This window comes from Budorcas taxicolor, chromosome 2 (genome assembly GCF_023091745.1).
Source record: "Budorcas taxicolor isolate Tak-1 chromosome 2, Takin1.1, whole genome shotgun sequence".
NCBI classification, from domain to species: domain Eukaryota; kingdom Metazoa; phylum Chordata; class Mammalia; order Artiodactyla; family Bovidae; genus Budorcas; species Budorcas taxicolor.
In genome coordinates, this window is record NC_068911.1 from 114088207 (window position 1) to 114096644 (window position 8438).

The window sequence follows — 8438 nt, forward strand, 5'->3', positions numbered from 1 at the left end:
GAACTGAAATGCTTTCCCCAGTATATCTGTTTTGTATTTGCAGCAAATCTGCTTGCTGCTGCTCTCAACATGTTAGTTGCTGACCCATTGCTGTTAGCTGTTTGGATAAGATTGATTTTTACTTGCTATCTCTAAAGCCAGAGTTCCAATCCCTTAGGATGTTCAGACTATTTTTGTCATCACCTTTGCAATTTTCTTTCATTTTGCAACATAAAAAAACCTTGGGAAGCTCTTAAAGTTGAGAATACTGTTGATTTACATAGTCAAATTTGGGCTTCCCAGTGGCTCGGTGGTAGAGAATCTGAATGCCAATGCAGACACAGGAGCCACGGGTTCCATCCCTGGGTTGGGAGATCCTCCGGAGTAGGAAATGGCAACCACTCCAAAATTCTTGCCTGGAAAATTCCAAGGACAGAGGAACCTGGTGGACTACAGTCCATGGTCTCACAAAGTCGGACATGACTGAGCATGTATGCATGTATGTACGTATAGTCAAATTTACTACGATGTCCTTACCTGGCTAAGAACACTTTGAGGGCACAAATTGGGTGTTCTTCCTTCTTATACTCCCATGCTTCTACTCAGTCTGGATCACAGCACTCACTAAATGAGTCTGCTTATGTGGCTTCAAAGACTAGACTTCCCACCAGTCCCATTAGGCTGAAACTCAGAATATTCTTTTTCTATCAGGGATGGACAGTGATATACCTGGCAGAGTGTGAGATGGGGAAAAGGTTAGTATATTCTCCTTATCCTGCTTCTGATATGCAAATTTGTCCCTGGGATACAGGCTATGTCTTGGTCCTCAGCTCTGGGCACACTTGTTTTCAGGCTGTGATTTAGAGATGCAAAAAGTCGACAAATGGGAGAAGGAGTTTCTTCAGTGAGTATGAAAAGGATTAAACATCAAAGATATAGCATTAGCTCCCTATCTATCCCATCTGAGTCATCAACCAGGCAAAGCAAGTAGAACAACCTCTCTATCTCCAGGCCCCCATCCCTGCACATTCTTTTTTTAAAAATTCATTTATTTATTTTAAATGAAACAAAGACAAATATTTTTAATGATAAAAGGTACAATTCACAAAAAAGATGGACATCATAAACCATTAGACATCTTAACAACAAAGAAACAAAGGTACATAAAGCAAAAATTGGAAGAACTATATGGGAAAAGAAAAAATATATAATCATAGTGAGACATATTAACATTTCTCTGAACCTGTTTTATCAAGCCCTGTACATTCTTTAGAAGGACACTGTGTGTAGCTCCTGGGACCAGAAAACCCACCACAGATAGAGCCAGACCATATCAATGAACCCCACTGACCCCTGGGAGCCATGCTGTGATTGACTGTATTTAATTATTATTTGATGATTGTGTGTTGAGCAGGGAGGTTGAGGATGTGTATGTTTGTGGTTAGTCAGTCATTTGGGTCCAACTTTTTGTGACTCCATGGGCTGTTTTCCTCCAGGCTCCTATGTCCATGGAAATTTCCAGGCAAGGATATTGGAGCAGGTTGCCATTGCCTCCTCCAGGGGATCTTCCCCACCCAGGGATCGAACCCATGTTTCTTGCATCTCCTGCATTGGCAGTTGAATTCTTAACCATTGCGCCACCCGGGAAGCCTGAGGTTGAGGATAGGTAGGGCTAAATGGACTCAGGGTTTCTGAAAAGTGGGCACAAATACTGCAACTCTTTTGTCCTGCAGAAACCTTGGGAAACCCAGAGGAACTTTGGTTTACACAGTGGGGGCAGCTGCTGCCTCAATGCAAGGTGTGATACCTTCAGCAGAGGTAGAAGACCGAGTTCACGTGTAGAGAAAATGCTCTGCCCCTTTCCCCAGCCATATAAAAGATTGAGTGCTGAAGCTGGCTGAAAGTTCATCTTGTGGTTACTGGCATGACTGAGCTTGGCACTATTTTAGCAATTGTCTCTCAGAGAAGGGAGGTAACATTGGTTAAAATGGAGTACCAATCACAGGGTGATTCCATCCAGAAGAGTCCTCAGGATAAGGTCAGAAGTAGAACATACCTCTCTGCTAAAATAATAATAATAAAAGCAGTTGAGGCAATTGGGATGGTGGATTACTGAATGACATTCTGCATAACTATTGGAGCAGGAAAGAAACACTTGTATTGTTTGCATCATTTCTTGCTTCTAAAGAAAAGAAGCTAAAAAAAATGATAAAGTCAGATGTAAAATTTCTGTTTCAAGATTCCCAGTTGACACTGATAGATTCTTGTTCAACAGAAAAGATATTTTCCAAAAAATAAAATAGAATCTTATTGCAAAAATACCAGAATTGCAAAGGAGGGAAGAAAATAACCTCAGATCTGAGAGAAATATCAATCTTCCAAGTCTATTATCCAAAGACCTTGTACATCAATACTTGATTTGAATTATGGAGCTGGGTTGTACCTTCATTTACATGGTATTTCCCCAAGTAGCCAGGTAATATCAATACCTTGCATTTATACGACGATCATCTTCCCAGATGGCTTCATTAAATTGTATGTTTTATGAGATGCACTTTCTGAAGTGTGGTCACCTCTGAATGAGAATGATGCTCCCGGGTAACTCGGGGCAAGGGAAAATTCGTGTTTTGCATTTATGTGTCTTTCTATCAGTGATCATAAAAATCTTCAGTTAGCAAGCATTTCCTGAGCATCTGCGTGGGCAGAGCTGGAGATGAGGCTCTGTATGGTAACATATGGAAGATTAAAAGGTGTGCTCCTAATGCTCCTATACTTCAGTCTCTATTAAGGACAATTTTTCTGTTTCATACATGTGAAAACTTGAGCCCAGAGAAATTTAGAGAATTGGCAGAGATCATTTGGCATATTTTTCCAGAAGTGGTAATCCTTATTTCCAGGTTCTTACTCCAGGATGTGAGTAGCTTTGATAATAACATCTCAAGGTGTTTATAATATTTCAAGATCCATTTAAGTGGAAAGGTTAAAGCTTGGATTTTACTTAAAGAAGAAAAGACAAGCACTGAAAAAGAAAAATGAAGGCTCTCTTATGTTGTCAACATAAATTATAAATATTATTAAGTATCAAGACTGTGATAATTGCCTTGAGAGGACAAAAGAAAGGCAAGGTTCCAACTCTGAAGAGCTTGGCTGACTTTGGAAGTAAACTATTGCCTATACGTGGTTTCAAGGAAAGTGAAGGTTTCAAGCAAACAGGAAACCTGTTGACTTATCTCATTACTTTGTAAAATTGCAAGTATGCCCATCACTTCATGACAAATAGGAAGAGAAAAACTGAAAGCAGTGACAGATATTCTTTACTTGGGCTCCAAAATCACTGCAGATGGTGAAATTAGAGGACGCTTGCTTCTTGGAAGGAAAGCTACGACAGACCTAGACAGTGTATTAAAAAGCAGAAATATCACTTTGCCAACAAAGATCTGTATAGTCAAGGCTATGCTTTTCCAGTAGTCATGTATGGAGAGCTGACCATAAAGAAGAGCTGGGTCATAAAGATGGCTGAGTGTCAAAGAACTGATGCTTCCAAAATGTGGTGTTGGAGAAGACTCTTGAGAGTCCCTTGGACAGCAAGGAGATCAAACCAGTCCATCCTAAAGGAAATCAACCCTCAATATTCACTGGAAGCACAGATGCTGAATCTGAATCTCCAATACTTTGACCACCTGATGCAAAGAGCTGACTCATTTGAAAACACTCTGATGTTGGAAGAGATTGAGGGCAGGAGGAAAAGGGGGCAACAGAGGATGAGATGGTTGGATAGCATCACTGACTCAATGGGCATGAGTTTGGGCAGACCCCTGGAATTAGTGGAGCACAGAGAAGCCTGGTGTGCTGTAGTCCATGGAGTCACAAAGAGTCGGACACAACTTACTTACTGAACAGCAACAACAACAACTAGGAGAAATAACATGTTAAACCATGCCCAGCATAATGTTTGGCACATGGCAACCACTCCATAAGGATTAGGAATTTACCTTGTGTGGATAAATTTACCATATCCTTTCTTGAGAACTTAAGTTTTAATAAGTTTGGAGGGGAAGTACAATTGTGAGCAGAGAGGGTAGGAGTTATGGGTACCAAAGAAGGGAAGAAGAAATAGCCAAGGGTAAAATGAAAGAAGAAAAGAGAGTCTACGATACTGGGAAAACCTCATCTTTCTTATAATTTCTTTCAGGGACTGCACTGATGTGTAATGCACTGCATATCTGGAGATATGAGGATAGAAGATTATTATATTTAAAATACTTGCAAGATCATACACCATAGTAGGAATCCCAACTCTAATACTGATCTCCTTGGTATCTGGGGCAAGTTGCTTCACTTAGCTGGGTCTTAGATACCTCATCTGTTAAACAAGGGGATAGACTGCATGTGTACTGTGCTGTGTTCAGTAGTGTTGACTCTGCAAACCCATGGACTGTAGCCTGCCAGGCTCCTCTGTCCATGGGGTTCTCCAGGTAAGAATACTGGAGTGGGTTGCTGTGCCCTCCTCGAGGGGATCTTCCCCACCCAGGGACTGAACCCACATCTCTTACATCTCCTGTGTTGGCAGGTGGGTTCTTTACCACTAGCATCACATGGGAAGCCCTACAGGGATAGATTAAATGGTTGCTAAGATAATTTTCTATGTATAGAATTCTGGTTTTCTATATAAATTAGAATATGGGACCATTTCGAAGAAGAAGTAGGTGAGCAATTGTCCTGATGATTACTGAGCTTGATAAAAAAAGGGGGAAATGTTAAAACCAAAGATCTAGTGAACTTTTCTTAATATACTACTACAACCTGCTCAGTGATCAGTCTCCTGATCAAAATGTATTGGATTCCATACTGTCAACCTTAAAAAGACCTTATCTAACTTCAGATGCATTTAGAATAATGGAGGATTTATGTTTGAGGTTTCTGGGCTTTTTTTTTTTTTTTTCTTTCCTAAACTGGGTTGTTCAGCGATGTCTAACTGTGATTCTCTCAGTTAGTAATAAAAATTTAAAAATTCTATAGCTAAAAATAAATAATCTACAGAATATTCTCAATTTCCAAAACTTTTCCCACAAAGTAAAGGTGTTAAATTATATATTAAAATTATAAGTGCTAAAAGAATTCAGAAAGTAGAAAGATCACAATAGCTATAGGTAATCAGGAAAAGCTTCAAATAAGAAATGGGGCTAAAAGTTTGACCCCGAGGACGTTTATGGGTAGAATTGTTGGAAGAAGAGACTTTCTAAGAGTATCTTACAAACAACAGGATTTCCAAATGCAGGCCTAAGGCCCATTCTGTTCCAAGATGAAGTTTTTACTAATTGTGACTACTAAAAAACATCACAGGTGGACTGTGAAGAAAGCTGAGCACCAAAGAACTGATGCTTTTGAACTGTGGTGTTGGAGAAGACTCTTGAGAGTCCCTTGAACTGCAAGGAGATCCAACCAGTCCATCCTAAAGGAGATCAGTCCTGGGTGTTCATCAGAAGGAATGATGCTAAAGCTGAAACTCCAGTACTTTTGGCCACCTCATGCGAAGAGTTGACTCATTGGAAAAGACTCTGATGCTGGGAGGGATTGGGGGCAGGAGGAGAAGGGGATGACTGAGGATGAGATGGCTGGATGGGATCACCAGCTCGATGGACTTGAGTCCATGGACCAGCTCGATGGACTCTGGGAGTTAGTGATGGACAGGGAGACCTGGCGTGCTGTGATTCATGGGGTCACAAAAAGTCAGACACGACCGAGCGACTGAACTGAACTGAACTGAAAAAAAACATCAAGGGCAATGTAATGAGTGTGTCTGAGAGCTAAATATAAGCAATTTAGAGGACTCATTTTGAGAGTGTCTTTCCCTTGTTTACTGTTATCTTTCTTGGTAGCGTGATGGTAAAGAATCTGCCTGCAATGTGGGAGATGCAGGTTTGATCTCTGGATCATGAAGATCCCCTGGAGAAGGGAATGGCAACCCATTCTAGTATTCCTGCCTAGAGAGTTCCACGGACAGAGGAGCCTGGTGGGCTACAGTCCATGGGGTTGCAAACAGTTGGACATGACTGAGCAACTAAGCAAGCAAGAACCCTTTTGTAAAATGACAGTGGTTGTGGGTAGCAGATGCTTTTTATTTTGTGAAGTAAGGGCATCAAATTTGGCCTCCATCTGTTAATCTCTCTCTTTCTCTTTGAAATTTTACTGGCCAATGGAATCCAAAGATCTAGTCACCCCCAGTTAGGTGAGCATTTCCTGTTGTGGCCTTTACCATGAAGTCAAAGTGCAAATGTTAGTTGTTCAGTCGTGTCAGACTCTGTGACCCCATGGACTGTACCCTGCCAGACTCCTCTGTCCATAGAATTATTCAGGCAAGAATCCTGGAGAGGTTAGCCATTCCCTTCTCCAGGGGTTCTTCCTGACTCAGGGATCAAATCTGGGTCTCCCAAATTGCAGGCAGATTCTTTACTGTCTGAGACATCAGGGCAGCCCAGTCTTTTTCCCTGCCTCATATAGGTGGAGAGTGAACAGGACAGCTTTCCAGCAGAGGTAAGGACCACTATGTTTTAGAATCTTCTTTCCTGTGTTTTTGTCATGGCAGTAAAGGCTGAGCAGGCTTAGCCATGATGCTGATAGAGTTAAGCCTGTTATGCTGGATCTAGGACATGTCCCAGGTCTTTCAATGACGTAACATCCTAGAAAACAGCTGCTTTGTTGACTTTGACTTTATTTTAGAGCTCCATGCCACATTGGCAGCAGAAGAGCTGCCAGCCTGTTTACCAAAGTCCCTGCTTTGTATTGATTACATAAAAGAGCTCTTTCACAACACTTTCTCATTCCATTGACGGAGAACTCCTGATCGTTTGGTTTTATTTTAGTACATGCAAGCAGAATTCCTTCCTCAGAAGCCATTCTTGGGTATTCAAAATGTCCCCTCATTCTGATATACAGGATGGGACCACCCCCCTAGGCTGCAGTGTAAATTTTCATTTCCTTCTGGAGAATATACTTGTGTGGATACTGTGTTTTAGTATAAAACTTTATGGTTTTCTGTTTTTATAGCTGCCCACGTGTTTCCCGGCCTCTTACTAAGGAATATATAGGACATTGTAATGTCATCCAAGGGCAGGTACTGTGAAAAAGGTTCATGAACTTTCTACTTGTAATAGATGTTTTGTTGCATATTTTAATATTTATAGTTTCATATGTATTGAATGGGCTTCCCAGGTGGCAAGTAGTTAAAGAATCTGCCTCCCAAAGCAGGAGACACCAGAGACGAGGGTTCAATCTCTGGGTTAGGAAGAACCTCTGGAGTGGGGATGGCAAGCCATTCCAGTATTCTTGCCTGAAAAATCCCATGGACAGAGAAGCCCTGAGGGCTGCAGTCCATGGGGTCACAAAGAGTCAGACATGACTGAGTGCCCATGCAACGCAAAGCAATACATTTAATAGATGGCAAATTCTGTACATTTTAAAAAATCAGCTTTAAAAAAAAAAATCTTTGAGCTGTATGGTTGGGGGGAAGGATTTTAGACGCACAGACTCTGATTTCATGTTTCTCAATTCAAAGATGAAGAAAAGTAAGGTTCAGAATAGGTAGTGACTTGCTCAAGGTCACCCAGCTACTTAGCTGAAGTGCAAGGACTTGCAGTTGATCTAGTGCTCTCTCTTCTAACTCCCTCTAAGACCCCATTGGAATTGAAATCATTGCAATAGCCACTGCCAAGTACTTAACAATGGATATATGATGGTGGTCCTTTAAGTCTATACCAGGGTGGTTTTCAGTTTTTCCCTTCATCAGCACAGCAAGGCAAGGACATCACACTGACTCTAATATTTCATGCTTAGCTCTGGATTCCCTTGGTTTTATATTTCTGACTCTTTCCTCACTTTCTTGTAGGGCTTTATGATTTAATTTAATTTCAGCTTATGGCTGGCTTTGGTACCCAGAAGAGGGGTAATTTGTCCTTTAAATTATTCACCCAGGGGAGTCAGTGTTCTTAGAAAGCAAGCAGGGAGATCCCAGAAGCTTCGTTCCCTCCGAGGGATGCATGATACACACTGATACCTCACTCACTTGTTCTCCTGCTACAGTACCTTATCTCCTGTGTTCAGCCCTGGTTCCTATAATACCTTGTATTTCTGCAGAGCTTTTCACATTCACAAATAAAGCAATTTACAGAGTATTTACACACTGACTGGTGACTAATTATACACCTGTAAGTACTGCAATCACTCTGGACAAGCAGCATTCCTCTACATTAGGTTCCCTTTAGCAAAGTGTCTGAGAGTTATTTGTAGAGAGAAATTGGGGGCAACAGTCTTGGCTTCTGCATTCAATTGTTCAGCATAGGGGAGTTTATATAATCTAGCATGCACCTCTGGACTGTGCAACTCATGGCTGAGCCAGGGGCTAAAGGGTTACAAAAAAAGAGGAAAAACTGGTGACTGTGACCCTAGTGGATCTTATGAAA